We start from the raw sequence: 16,352 nt of genomic DNA, 5'->3' as shown, positions 1-16,352 counted from the left end.
GTGGTAAAATAAGGAGATCTAGTTTCCCTGCAAGCTCAACCCCTTGTAATGGGTTGTAATATTAAATAACAATTTCATACACAAAAGTAAACCTAAAGAGGCAATTTCTTAAACATTCTATATTTTGCAGCTGGTATAAGAAATCATTGGAAACACAAGGGAAAAACAATATTACAGTACACTGTCCTTCTAGGGAGAGAAAACATAGGTGCACTGCACCACCTAAAGTTAGCCATGCACGGATATAGTATAAAGTTGTAAATGTTGTGTTAATATTTTACTGTTTCTTTATTTTACTCCCATTTATATGGGTTAGGTTGTGGGTAAAACCTTGCTCATGTTCAGTGGTACAGAGTGCAGTGATACTTTATAATTCCATGATAACAAAAACACAGGTCATGTCCAACATATATTAGCTTTCTATAATCTCATGTGTATGCATGTTTAGAGAGCAAAAGAGACTTACGTATTAAGAGCATAATGGAAAGAATATTCTGAAGATAATGAGACTTACAGAGTAATACATTTGATATATTATTAAACGTTATAAACCCTACAGAGTCAGTTAAAGCAAAATTCCAATATTTTTTTTTTCTTTAGCACTGGTAAATCTTAGTGTTTCAACAACGCTAGGATTTTCCATCACTTTAAAGGTCCCCGCAAACTACATTGCATAAAAAGTAATGGGACTCTAGAAAGCAGCATCTAACAGGGAATCCCACTGTGTCAACATCAACATGTCCACATGACATATACAGTAATAATAAGCAAAATGGCACTATTTAACATTGACATCTCAGTGAGAGTATATATGGAACTGAAGAGGGTAAAGTGAGTTTAAAATTTAAGGAATTAGTGCCCAGTATCTTAAAAATACTCTTAAAAACAGTGGTACTTTACTTTAATTGATCCCACATTTTTTTCTTTCGTGATTCAGATAGAGCAATTTTAAGCAACTTTCTAATTTACTCCTATTATAATTTTTTCTTTGTTCTCTTGCTATTTTTATTTGAAAAAGAAGGCATCTAGGCTTTTTTTGGTTCAGACCTCTGGGCAGCACTATTTTATTGGTGGATGAATTTATCAACCAATCGGCAAGATCAACTCGGGTTGTTCACAAAAAATGGGCCGGCATCTAAACTTACATTCTTGTAGAGTAAATTAGAAAGTTTCTTAAAATGTCATGCTCTATCTGAATCACGAAAGAAAAAATTTGGGTTCAGTGTCCATTTAAACTTTACAAACAAGCTTTTTTTTTTTTTTTTAAAAAAAATGCAATTTTGTTACGGTAAACATACAGCCGTTCCTCCTCTGGCTTCCTCCAATCGTTGCGTGCCCCCATTGGTGTCCAGCCCGTGGGGCATGCAACAATTGAAGGAAGCAGCCATATATATATACTGTAGATACACAGAAATATGTGTCTTATGGATACTCTCCCAACATGGTCCCAACAATAATAGATCGATAAAGCTTACCATCAGATAATGAGTAGCAAAGGGTCCAAACCCCCCCTACTGAATCACAATGTACAAAGCAATATATTGAAAATATTGTTTAACCTGGCATGTAATGGTTGTTGTCAAAGTAGTTATATGAAATCTCAAAATACAAAAAAAATAAATGAAAAAAAATCCCCATTGATATTCCTTTGTAAAATTATGGTTTCTGTAAAGTTAACACTAAGTCACCCTATTATCATAAGAAACATTAAGGGTCCCCTTAATGATCACTGAAATATTTTAAAGGAGATTGCATAAAGTTTTGAAACTTATACATCATGTCATGAAAAATGGATCTAAATTATTTAGTAAGTTGGGTAGCTTCAGTAAGGAGTTCAAAGCGACATAGTGGAAATGTCTTTACTCATAGTTAACACACATTGTGATAAAAGGGTTAAATCAAAATGGTTTTGTTTTGCATTTTTGACATGCTTGATTTTATTTCCCTTGCAGCAGTAATTTAACCCCTTGATTGTTTCATTACTTTTCTGGGTCCTAGGACTGGATTACCTGAGCACTGGGCCTGGCTGTTGCATTAGATTCCCAACAGCTGAGTGGAAGTGACAATCTGAGCTTCAGTTTGTGTTGAAAGTAAAATGTGGATCACTACTGATAGCGCAGGGTGCAGGCCTGCGCTCAGAATAGCACACAATCTTATATATAGCAAGTGGATGGTAAAACAGAATTGCCAGAGAATGATTGGCACAGCAGACATCTCTTTTGTGTGCCCTATACTTTTCAATGAATTTACTCACGCTAAATATTGTTTATATTACAAGTTGTGAGTTATGTGTTGAGTGCAAGACCTGAACCTGGCCCTTTACCGCTTTCTGTTGGTGTACCACAAGGCTCTGTCCTTGCTCCCCTTCTCTTCTCAATTTATATATCACCCTTAGGTTCCTTAATAAAGTATCATGGGTTTCAATATCATTTGTATTCTGATTATTCCCAAATATACCTCTCTGCACCAGACCTATCTCCTTCCTTACTAACTCATGTCACTAAATGTCTTTCTAATATTTTGTCCTATATGTCCTCTCACTACCTTAACTTAATTCTTTCCAAAACTCAGCTCCTTATTTTTCCCTCTTCTTCCAAAATCCCTACCCCCAACTTCCTCTAACTGTTGATAATAACATCATTAACCCAAACCTGCATGCCCAGTGTCTTGGGGTCACACTTGACTCAGATCACTCTTTTACCCCTACATACAGTCTTTGGCAAATTCCTGCCACCTCCACCTTAAAAACATTTCCAAAATTCTCCACTTTCTCACACAAGGCACAACTAAGACATTAATCCACTCTCTCATCATTTCCCACCTTGACTATTGCAATTCCATCCCCTCTGGCCACCCTAGCTGCTGTCTATCTCCTTTACAATTCATAACAAATGCCTCTGCCAAGCTGATCTTCCGTACACATCACTCCTCATCTGCTGCACCTCTCTGCCAGTCCCTTCACTGACTTCCTCTAGCCTCCAGACTAAAAACCAAAATCCTGACTTAACTTTCAAAGCTCTCAATAACACTGCTCCACCCTATATCTCTCACCTTATCTCCAGCTACTCTCCCTCCCATCCCATTCGCTCTGCTCATGACCTCCTTTTCTCCTCCTCTCTTGTTACATTCTCACATTCCCGTCTACATGACTTCTCCAGACTGACTCTTATTCTTGCTCCACAAGACTCTCCCCTAGTTTTCAAACTTTCAAGTGCTCCTTTAAAACTCTACTGTTCAGAGATGCATATAATATACACTTAACTTTTCTTATCTTAGTTCCTCTCCTCCTAAGTTATCCCCTTGAACCCCCTTAGCATTTAAGCCTACGAGCCCAGCTGCTTTGTAGTACACCTTCATGAGAGCTGATTTAAAGCAGTGCAACTCTTGGCAGGGCCCTCTATCGCTTTGTCTCCCATAATTGTTACCTTGCATAATAGACCCATGTTTTTAGGGCTGTGGAATCTGTTGGCGCTCTACAAATAACTGATAATAATAATAATAACAGAACATATGTAAATAATTTTAAAATTAATTATTATATGTATATATTTTATATATATATCTATCTCAAAATGCTGTAGGATTTGCACTCTCACCTTCAATGCAGCATGCCAGGGTGACAGGAGCGAAGGAGATTTACACAATGATGTGTAGATATATTCCAAAGGGATCCGCCTAAATATCTGGTAAGCCAGTTATATATTCAAAGCTGCCAACACCATTGTTAACAGGCAGCAACACAGAGATGGCCTTTTACTATACATCCCAATGGGCAGCGATGCTTGCGATAGATTTTAGCCAACATTGCCGCAGACATTCACAATGTATAGGAAAGGATCCCTTGTGAATATATTACACCAAGCCTAAAAACTATATCTATGTAACCCTAAACCAACAGGACATACCACCGCAAACTAACCCTACACTACTTAACCCCTAAACGCCAGTAGCCCACCGCAAGAAACATTCTACCCTATTAACCCCTAAACCGTCAATAGCCCCCGCAAACAACCTTCTTCCATATTAACCCCTAAACTGGCAATAGCCCGCTGCAACAAACCTTCTACTATTATAACCCTTAAACCTCCAATAGCCCAATGAATTATGTCCCTACTCTACTTGACTACCTAACATCTAATCCACCCTACCACTAACCTAATGCCCCCTAAGTTACAGAAACCCCCCCGCTAAAATTACAAAAATTAAAAAAAAAAACACTTTACCAAACCCCCCCACAGTTATGCCTATTCTAAATCTAAAGCCTACATTAAAAAAAACACCACAAAATAAGAAACCCTATACTAATAATAAAAGTTACTATAGCAATAGCCCCTAGAAGGGATTTTTATAGGGCATTGCCCTAAAGCGATTTAACTCTTTTGCTTGATAAAATACAACCCTGTTCTACAATAAAAGTAACCCCCACCTCCCCAAAAAAAGCCTATCTAAAAATACCTACTCTAAAATTGCCCTGATAAGGACATTTGGTAGGGCATTGCCCTAAATCTATCATAGCTCTTTTACATTTAAAAAAAATCAATTTTCTAAAAAAAAAACTACTCTAAAAAAATCCCTATCCAAAAAAAAGAGGTTGCCCTGATAAGAGCATTTTGTAGGGCATTGCCCGGAAGTTTAAATAATAATTTTAAACTTCACCCAGCAGTGATTCAAACCTTCTCCCAGCTGATGAGTAGCAATAACTACGACACAGTCTATCCTGGGATGGTTATGAATCACTGCACTAACCCAAGCTAAGTTTATAAGCTGTGTGAACAGTGATGCTTTGGCGTAAAGGGAATCTGCTGAAAAGCAGACTTGAAGTAAAAAGGTTTGTCATTGTGAACCTAATTTGCATGTCTTACACAGAATCCTTTCCTGCATTGGAAACAATGTAATTCAGAGGTTTTCTGTGGGCAAAACAAGCCTTCTGGCCTGTCTAGATTTGTTAATGAACTGCACAATGAGTTATTTTCTCTATATTTTGTGCGTAGTGGAGGATTTTAAACTCACATTTTACCTCCCCCTAATTTTAAATGTTGTATTTTGCCCGGAATCAACTTCACCCAGCAGTGATTCAAACCTTCTCCCAGCTGATGAGTAGCAATAACTACGAAACAGTCTGTCCTGGGATGGTTATGAATCACTGCACTAACCCTAGCTAAGTTTATAAGCTGTGTGAACAGCGATACTTTGGCGTAAAGGGAATCTGCTGAAAAGCAGACTTGAAGTAAAAAGGTGTGTTATTGTGAATATATTTAGCTAGCTCCCACTAGTGTAGGCTATGTGTGTATTCTTTTTCATCAAGGGATACCAAGAGAACGAAGAAAATGTGAAAATAGAAGTTAATTTAAAGTGTCTTAAAATTCCATGCTCTATCTGAATCATGTAAGTTTATTTTTTACTTTCCTATCCCTTTAAGCTTGGTACAGACTTTTATATTCATTTAAAGCTGTGGTAAATTGTAATGTGCATGAACGTATATTCCGAGTCTTTGCAAAAATTGAACTCTACCTTAAAGAAAAAAAAATTGTAACATCATGCTGTAACATTATACTGTAACATTGGGATATTCATTTCTTTTTATTGTGTTTAACAAAAACTCAGACCCCTAAATGGAAAAATTAATACAATTTGTGTTTCTCTTGGATATGATTGTATAAATCTTTTCCATTTACCAAAAAAAAATTTGATTTTATTTTCAGAGTTTATGGAGGTATCAATTCAAATTGCTCCACTATTAATTGTGCGTAAGTTCTATTAATACAATCTGCCATACTAGGGCTCTTCTTCGACTTCCAGTGTTTTAAAATTAAAGATCTGCCTATCAAAATTACTGTATTAACAAACTTATTATTTACTTGCAGTATAATATCTCCATGGAGAAACAAAATATGCTCATCCCGTAATTTTATGTTCTTTTTAAAGGGACACTCAGGTTAAATTCAATTTTCATGATTCAGATACAGCATGAAATTTTAAACAACTTTCCAATTTACTTCCATTAAAAAAATGTGCACAGTCTTTTATATTTACCATTTTTGAGTCACCAGATTCTACTGAGCATGTGCAAGAATTCACAGACTATACGTATATGCATTTGTGATTGGCTAATTGCCATCACATGGTACAAGGGGAGTGGAAATATACATAACTTTGAAATTTGTTATAAAAAAATCTACTACTCATTTGAAGTTCAGACTAAGAGCTATTGCATTGTCTTGTTATCTTGCATTTGTTGATTATGCAAATCTAATGTGTTGACTGGTCCTTTAATTATTTTGTTTATCCAATGATGACATGTTCCAAAATTTTTGAATTTTGGGACAATTCCATAAATAATGATGCAGGTCAGGTTACTGGTAAGCTTTATTTACAGCATTTATTGTCAGAAAATGTATCCCATTTTGCTTTTACTGCAGGCGTTATATATGATCTATTAATTATTATAGTATGTTATTCCCTCCAAGAGGTTGATAGGGTAGCTTTGTCTACTAGTTATCTACTAGTTGGAAACTGGATTATATCACGAGACTGGCACCAACAACTGGCTATCCTTTCTAAGTTCTTTGTACCTTGTAGAGATTTAAAGTGACTGTAAATTTTGATGCTAAAGTGCCCGGTTTTTAAAAATTTGATTAAAAACAGGGGCACTTTAATTCATCAAAATTTACATTTCACTCCTGTTGTGAAAAAAACTTACCTTTTAAACTTGACAGCAGCTCCAGCTTCCTCCACCCGTTGCAAAGCCTCTTCCTGGGTCTAAAATGAGGAATTTGGCTTCCTCCAATCACGGCATTAAATCAGACACTGATTCCCCCGGGGGGGAAGCCGTGATTGGAGGATGACCTATCCATCATTTCTGACATCAGAAATGTCTTGCGACAACCCGGAAAAAGCTGGAGCTGCTGTCAAGTTTAAAAGGTAAGTTTTTTTCACAACAGGAGTGAAATGTAAATTTTGATGAATTAAAGTGCCCCTGTTTTTAGTTGAACTTTTAAAAACCGGGCACTTTAGCATCAAAATTTACATTCACTTTAAGTACTTTATATGAAACAGAGATAGAGTGGTTCCCTTGTTTATATAAATTTAGGATAGACTGTAAAACTGCCCAAGAATTATCATCTAAGAAACCTTTAACCCGTTCATTAAAAAAATGTTGTACCTGCAAATATGCAAAAAAATTCTTTGTCATGTAAATTAAACTCTCCTTTAAATTCTTGGAATGTTTTACAGTTTCTAGAGTCTTTTTCTTTTAACTTTTCCAAGTAAACTAGCCCTTTCTGCTTCCAGCTCTGGAATACTTTGGAGATTAATGCAGGTTCAAAATTAGGCTTTCCACATATTGTAACATATTTAGACCACCCCGGGATTAGCTTGTGCAATTTTCACAATTTTTTGCCATGCAATTATCACATTTTGAATGGTAATCATAGATCTAACCCCCGTTGGTAATTTTCCTTTACAGTGTAGCAGTGCCTTTAATGTATATGGGTTAGCTATTTGCTCCTCCAATTCTATGATAGAATAATATTCTGTTTTCATTAGCCAGTCCATAGCTATTTTCCCCATTCCTGTTAGACTATATAATTCAATATCTGGTTGGGCAAAACCTCCCTCTCTCATAAAATAGGTAATTTTTTGGAGGCCTATCACCCTCCGCTTCTTCCCCCACAAAAATCTCACACAATTTCATTTAAATAATGCTAAATCTTTGCATTTAATAAATAAAGATACATTTTGTATTAGATAGAGTAGCTTAGGAAAAGTCACCATTTTGATCAAACTAATTTTGCCCAATAAGGACATCAGGAATCTAGACCAAAATGAAAGATCTTTAAAGAACTTTATAAAAATACTTGGATAGTTTAAATCATACCACTCATTGGAGTTTTTTTTAAATTTTATGCCCAGATATTTAAGTTCATTCTTAGCTTCTTTAAAAGGGCATTCTTTATAACTATTCCTATTTTTATGGATCCAAAAAATCTCAGCTTTAGCTACATTTACTTTATAACTCGCAAAGGCACTAAACTTTTCAAGAATTTGGGTTAATAAGGGGATATTCATTTTAGAATCTTTTAAAAAAACTAGTAAATCATCTGCATAAAGCAACAAAGTTGTTCTTCTTCTCCCTAGCCAAATACCCTCAATTTATTATCTGAGATAAACGGCGAGCGGTTCAATAGCTGGATTGAATAGATACAGTGATAGAGGTCACCCCTGTCTAGTGCCTTTCTGCAGGGAAAAATTAGAAGTAATATTTCCGTTAACTAATATATTAGCTAGCAAATTTTTGTAAATATGCTGAACAAATCTGAGGAAATGTCCAGTAATTTAAAACTTTTGTATCACTGTAAAACGATGGTCCCAAGAGATCGTGTCAAATGCCTTTTCGGCATCAATTGCTATAATAGCATTATCTGATTTAGGTACAGCCTATTTTTATTGAGTTGCTGCCAGTAATAATCAATGGTTAACTGTAATTTCTGGTCACCTGGTCTTTATGTATGAGCGAATCCATCACTTTCTTTAATCTTTGTGCAATAATGCTAGTAAGTATTTTGTAATCGTTGTTTAACAGCGAAATTGGCCTATATGCATTAAGGTCTTCAGGATCCTTATCCTTTTTCAAAATTAATGAGATTGATGATGCGGTAAAGTATTTAGATTGCATGCTTCCTTGGGTAAAAATTGTATTAAATAAGGATTCTAATGTTGGTACTATATCCTCTCCCATTATTTTATACAATTCTATAGGTATTTGGTCGATACCAAGTGCTTTATTAGCAGCTGTTGCTTTAATTGTCTGTCTTACTCTTCCTGGGATATCGGGCTATTTAAAAGTTCCAATTTTTCTTCCGCTAACCTAGGTCAGGGCTCAAAATTTCAGGTTGCAAGCTACTAGCCAGGCCAAAATCTTACTCGCCACTTCTGATCCTACCTACACCACACCCACTACTCCACACCCTCTTTGCAGATGTTTAGCCATTATGAAAAACATTATTGTGCACTAATGTTTAAACTTTTTTATTTTATACTTTAACAAATTATATAATATCCCTTCAGATAATATTTTAAGCACATAGCCCAACATGTGTGTTTGTCAATACTGCAATAGGTGTGTACATTTTGCAAATGTGCTAACTTTGCTACTTACAACACGCCACCAGGACCTTCGGACCGTGAGTGAATGTTGATTCAACATTCACTCAGTAACTTTCACTCACCATCATTACATTTCCACTCGCCAATTGCTAGTAAAGAGTGGAAATTATAAGTCCTGACCTAGGTTACCTAATTTTATCCCAAAATTGTGCTTTCGAGTTTTGACATATCGCTCCTTCCTCATACACTTTTTGGAAATATTCAAATATATGTGTACTTATTTCATTAATATTTGAAACTCTTTTACCACCTATTCTGATTGCTTCAATGCATTGTTTTTTATGTTTACGATTTACTAGGTTGGCCAAAAATCTCCCCGTCTTACCACTTTGTCTATAATAGAAGGCTCTTGTTCTCAATTCTTCCTGTCTCATTTTTTTGACTGAGAAAGGTCTCCCTTTCTTTTTTAGCCTTAATATATTTGTCCCACAAAAATTTAGATGGATCACTTACATATGCATTAAAGCAATTACGCAGATGACTAGAAGATTGTAAATCTTTGTCCTGCATCTCACGTTTTTTACCAACTAAATAAGATTTTATTTCTCCTCTTATTACTGATTGAAATGTTTCCCAAAATATTACCCTTTTATTCTTATATTCCTCATTAAATGAGGCAAACTCATACCATTTCTGTCTTAACCAAGCTTTGAATTGTGAGTTTGCCACTAGATATTTGGGGACCAAGCTTTGAATTGTGAGTTTGCCACTAGATATTTGGGGAAATAAACGGCTAGATTACGAGTTTTGCGTTATGAGCTGTGCGTTGCTAAAATTCAGTTTATTCTCACCGCTCACTTCCCTGCAGCGCTGGTATTACGGGTTTTTATCAACCCGGCGTTAACAGGCAAGAAGTGAGCGTAGAGCAAAATTGTTCTCCATTCTGCACTCCAATACCAGCGCTGCTTAAAGGGACACTGAACCCAAATTTTTTCTTTCATGATTCAGATAGAGCATGCAATTTTAAGCCACTTTCTAATGTATTCCTATTATCAAATTTTCTTCGTTCTCTTGCTATCTTTATTTTAAAAAGGCGACATCTAAGCTATTTTTTGAATTCAGAACTCTGGACAGCACTTTTTTATTAGTGGATGAGTTTATCCACCAATCAGCAAGAACAACCCAGGTTGATCACCAAAAATGGGCCGGCATCTAAACTTACTTTCTTGCATTTCAAATAAAGATACCAAGAGAATGAAGGAAATTTGATAACAGGAGTAAATTAGAAAGTTTCTTAAAATGTCATGCTCTATCTGAATCACGAAAGAAAAAATTTGAGTACAGTGTCCCTTTAAGTGAGCGGTGAGCTGGTTTTACGTGCTCGTGCACGATTTTCCCATAGACATCAATGGGGAGAGCCGGCTGAAAAAAAGTCTAACACCTGCCAAAAAGCAGCGTAAAGCTCAGTAACGCAGCCCCATTGATGCTTATGGGGAAACAAATTTATGTTTACACCTAACACCCTAACATGAACCCTGAGTCTAAACACCCCTAATCGTACACTTACTAACCCCTAATCTGCTGCCCGCTACATCGCCGACACCTACATTATACTTATTAACCCCTAATCTGCCGCCCCTACATCACCGCCACTTACATTATACTTATTAACCCCTAATCTGCTGCCCCCAACATCGCTGACACCTACATTATATTTATTAACCCCAAATCTCCCGCCACCAATGTCGCCGCAACCTACCTACACTTATTAACCCCTAATCTGCCTCCCTCAACGTCGCCGTCACTATATTAAATGTATTAACCCCTAAATCTAACCCTAACCCTAACACCCCCTAACTTAAATATAATTTAAATAAATCTAAATAAAATTCCTATCATTTCCTAAATTATTCCTATTTAAAACTAAATACTTACCTATAAAATAAACCCTAAACTAGCTACAATATAACTAATAGTTACATTGTAGCTAGCTTAGGGTTTATTTTTATTTTACAGGCAAGTTTGTATTTATTTTAACTAGGTCGAATAGTTACTAAATAGTTAACTATTTACTAACTACCTAGCTAAAATAAATACAAATTGACCTGTAAAATAAAACCTAACCTAAGTTACACTAACACCTAACACTACAATTAAATAACTTACCTAAATTAAATACAATTAAATAAATTAAATACAATTAGCTAAATTACAAAAAAACCCACTAAATTACAAAAAATAAAAAACAAATTACAAGATATTTAAACTAATTACACCTAATCTAATAGTCTTATCAAAATAACCCCCCCCAAATAGAAAAAAAAACCCTAGCCTAAACTAAACTATCAATAGCCCTTAAAATAAAACCCACCCAATACACCCTTAAAAAAAATCCTAACACTAATCCCTGAAGATTCACTTACCGGGAGAAGTCTTCATCCAAGCGGCAAGATGTCCTCAATGAAGCCGGCATAAGTGGTCCTCCAGACAGGCAGAAGTGGTCCTCCAGACGGGCAGAAGTCTACTCTTCACCCAGACGGCATCTTCTATCTTCATCCTTCCGACGCGGAGCGGCTCCATCTTCAAGACATCCGGCGCAGAGCATCCTCTTCATTCGTCGTCTTCTCGCTGAATGAAGGTACCTTCTAATGACATCATCCAAGATGGTGTTACTTAGATACCGATTGGCTGATAGAATTCTATCAGCCAATCAGAATTAAGGTTGAAAAAATCCTATTGGCTGATGCAATCAGCCAATAGGATTGAACTTCAATCCTATTGGCTGATCCAATCAGCCAATAGGATTGAGCTCGCTTTCTATTGGCTGTTCTAATCAGCCAATAGAATGTGAGCTCAATCCTATTGGCTGATTGGATCAGCCAATAGGATTTTTTTCAACCATAATTCCGATTGGCTGATAGAATTCAGCCAATTGGAATCTAAGGAATGCCATCTTGGATGAGGTCATTTAAAAGTACCTTCATTCAGCAAGAAGACGTTGATTGAAGAGGATGCTCCGCGCCGTATGTCTTGAAGATGGAGCCGCTCCGCGTCGGAAGGATAAAGATAGAAGATGCCGTCTGGGTGAAGACTTCTGCCCGTCTGAAGGACCACTTCTGCCCGTCTGGAGGACGACTTCTGCCGTCTTTGTTGAGGACATCTTGCCGCTTGGATGACGACTTCTCCCAGTAAGTGAATCTTCGGGGGTTAGTGTTAGGATTTTTTAAGGGTGTATTGGGTGGGTTTTATTTTTAGGTTAGGGCTTTAGGCAGCAATAGAGCTAAATGCCCTTTTAAGGGCAATGCCTATCCAAATGCCATTTTCAGGGCAATGGGGAGCTTAGGTTTTTTTAATTAGGGTTTTATTTGGGGGGTTGGTTGTGTGGGTGGTGGGTTTTACTGTTGGGGGGTTGTTTGCATTTCTTTTTCAGGTAAAAGAGCTGTTTTCTTTGGGGCAATGCCCCGCAAAAGGCCCTTTTAAGGGCTATTGATAGTTTAGTTTAGGCTAGGTTTTTTTTTTTTATTTTGGGGGGCTTTATTTATTTTGATAGGGATCTTAGATTAGGTGTAATTAGTTTAAATATCTTGTAATTTGTTTTTTATTTTCTGTAATTTAGTGGTTTTTTTTTGTAATTTAGTTAATTGTATTTAATTGTATTTAATTTAGGTAAGTTATTTATTTGTAGTGTAGTGTTAGGTGTTAGTGTAACTTAGGTTAGGTTTTATTTTACAGGTAAATTTGTATTTATTTTAGCTAGGTAGTTAGTAAATAGTTAATAACCTAGTTAAAATAAATACAAACTTGCCTGTAAAATAAAAATAAACCCTAAGCTAGCTACAATGTAACTATTAGTTATATTGTAGCTAGTTTAGGGTTTATTTTATAGGTAAGTATTTAGTTTTAAATAGGAAAAATTTAGGTAATGATAGTAATTTGTATTTAGATTTATTTAAATTATATTTAAGTTAGGGGGTGTTAGGGTTAGACTTAGGTTTAAAGGGTTAATACATTTAGAATAGTGGCGGCGATGTTGGGGACGGCAGATTAGGGGTTAATAAATGTAGGTAGGTGGCGGCTATGTTGGGGCAGCAGATTAGGGGTTAATAGGTATAATGTAGGTGACGGCGATGCCTGGAGCAGCAGATTAGGGGTTAATAAGTATAATGTAGGTGGCGGCGATGTTAGGGGCGGCAGATTAGGGGTTAATAATATTTAACTAGTGTTTGCTAGGCAGGAGTGCGGTGGTTCAGGGGTTAATATGTTTATTCTAGTGGCAGCAATATCCGGAGCGACAGATTCTTTTAGTGTTTGCGATGCAGGAAGGCCTCGGTTTAGGGGTTAATAGGTCGTTTATGGGTGTTAGTGTACTTTTTAGCACTTTAGTTATGAGTTTTATGCTACAGCTTTGTAGCGTAAAACTCATAACTACTGACTTTAAAATGCGTTAGGAATCTTGGCTGTAGAGGGTGTACCACTCACTTTTTGGTCTCCCAGGCAAACTCGTAATACCGGTGCTATGCAAGTCCCATTGAAAAAAGCCTTTACGAAATTTACGTAAGTTGATTTGCGGTAAGGCCAAAAAAGTGTGCGGTACACCTATACCTGCAAGACTCGTAATACTAGCGGGCGTAAAAAAGCAGCGTTAGGACCTGTTAACGCTACTTTTTTACCTTAACGCAAAACTTGTAATCTACTTGAAAATTTAGTAAAGTTATGGAATTTAAGAGTTTTGATTTGAACCTTGAGGCCTAGGATTGCATGATCTGATAAAATAATTTCTTTAATATCTGCTGATAATTAAGTGCCCAGTAAATTATCCGACACCAAGAATGCATCAATCATTGACATAGTCTTGTGCCTTTGTGATTCACACGACAAAACCTTTAAATCAGGGTTCTGGATTCCCCAAATATCCTTGAGCCTTAGGCCTCTAGTTATCAACGTGTCTACTTTACCTGCCTTCGCCGGCCTAATACGCCCACCTAAGCTCGCCTCGCATCGCCGCCGCAGACCTGAAAAATCTCGCCAAAGTTATCAATAAATCTGTCAAAAAGCCACGCACCAAGTACCGGGCGATGAGCAGCGGACTGTGATAGTTATCACTCATCCGATCTCGCTGCTCTTCGGCTTTTTGACAGCATTATTGACAAGCTGTCACTAAGCACCCACACTAACTATACTGTTCTACCCCCTATACCGGCGCCCCCGGAGCCCCCCGCAACTAAAAAAAGTTATTAACCCCTAAACCGCTGCTCCTAGACCCCGCCGCAACTATAATAAATGTATTAACCCTTTTAAGGGCAATGCCTATCCAAATGCCATTTTCAGGGCAATGGGGAGCTTAGGTTTTTTTAATTAGGGTTTTATTTGGGGGGTTGGTTGTGTGGGTGGTGGGTTTTACTGTTGGGGGGTTGTTTGCATTTCTTTTTCAGGTAAAAGAGCTGTTTTCTTTGGGGCAATGCCCCGCAAAAGGCCCTTTTAAGGGCTATTGATAGTTTAGTTTAGGCTAGGTTTTTTTTTTTATTTTGGGGGGCTTTATTTATTTTGATAGGGATCTTAGATTAGGTGTAATTAGTTTAAATATCTTGTAATTTGTTTTTTATTTTCTGTAATTTAGTGGGTTTTTTTTTGTAATTTAGTTAATTGTATTTAATTGTATTTAATTTAGGTAAGTTATTTATTTGTAGTGTAGTGTTAGGTGTTAGTGTAACTTAGGTTAGGTTTTATTTTACAGGTAAATTTGTATTTATTTTAGCTAGGTAGTTAGTAAATAGTTAATAACCTAGTTAAAATAAATACAAACTTGCCTGTAAAATAAAAATAAACCCTAAGCTAGCTACAATGTAACTATTAGTTATATTGTAGCTAGTTTAGGGTTTATTTTATAGGTAAGTATTTAGTTTTAAATAGGAAAAATTTAGGTAATGATAGTAATTTGTATTTAGATTTATTTAAATTATATTTAAGTTAGGGGGTGTTAGGGTTAGACTTAGGTTTAAAGGGTTAATACATTTAGAATAGTGGCGGCGATGTTGGGGACGGCAGATTAGGGGTTAATAAATGTAGGTAGGTGGCGGCTATGTTGGGGCAGCAGATTAGGGGTTAATAGGTATAATGTAGGTGACGGCGATGCCTGGAGCAGCAGATTAGGGGTTAATAAGTATAATGTAGGTGGCGGCGATGTTAGGGGCGGCAGATTAGGGGTTAATAATATTTAACTAGTGTTTGCTAGGCAGGAGTGCGGTGGTTCAGGGGTTAATATGTTTATTCTAGTGGCAGCAATATCCGGAGCGACAGATTCTTTTAGTGTTTGCGATGCAGGAAGGCCTCGGTTTAGGGGTTAATAGGTCGTTTATGGGTGTTAGTGTACTTTTTAGCACTTTAGTTATGAGTTTTATGCTACAGCTTTGTAGCGTAAAACTCATAACTACTGACTTTAAAATGCGTTAGGAATCTTGGCTGTAGAGGGTGTACCACTCACTTTTTGGTCTCCCAGGCAAACTCGTAATACCGGTGCTATGCAAGTCCCATTGAAAAAAGCCTTTACGAAATTTACGTAAGTTGATTTGCGGTAAGGCCAAAAAAGTGTGCGGTACACCTATACCTGCAAGACTCGTAATACTAGCGGGCGTAAAAAAGCAGCGTTAGGACCTGTTAACGCTACTTTTTTACCTTAACGCAAAACTTGTAATCTACTTGAAAATTTAGTAAAGTTATGGAATTTAAGAGTTTTGATTTGAACCTTGAGGCCTAGGATTGCATGATCTGATAAAATAATTTCTTTAATATCTGCTGATAATTAAGTGCCCAGTAAATTATCCGACACCAAGAATGCATCAATCATTGACATAGTCTTGTGCCTTTGTGATTCACACGACAAAACCTTTAAATCAGGGTTCTGGATTCCCCAAATATCCTTGAGCCTTAGGCCTCTAGTTATCAACGTGTCTACTTTACCTGCCTTCGCCGGCCTAATACGCCCGCCTAAGCTCGCCTACCATCGCCGCCGCAGACCTGAAAAATCTCGCCAAAGTTATCAATAAATCTGTCAAAAAGCCACGCACCAAGTACCGGGCGATGAGCAGCGGACTGTGATAGTTATCACTCATCCGATCTCGCTGCTCTTCGGCTTTTTGACAGCATTATTGACAAGCTGTCACTAAGCACCCACACTAACTATACTGTTCTACCCCCTATACCGGCGCCCCCGGAGCCCCCCGCAACTAAAAAAAGTTATTAACCCCTAA

The sequence above is a fragment of the Bombina bombina genome, chromosome 6 (assembly GCF_027579735.1).
Source record: "Bombina bombina isolate aBomBom1 chromosome 6, aBomBom1.pri, whole genome shotgun sequence".
NCBI lineage: Eukaryota > Metazoa > Chordata > Amphibia > Anura > Bombinatoridae > Bombina > Bombina bombina.
Note: the sequence above shows the minus strand (reverse complement) of the source record.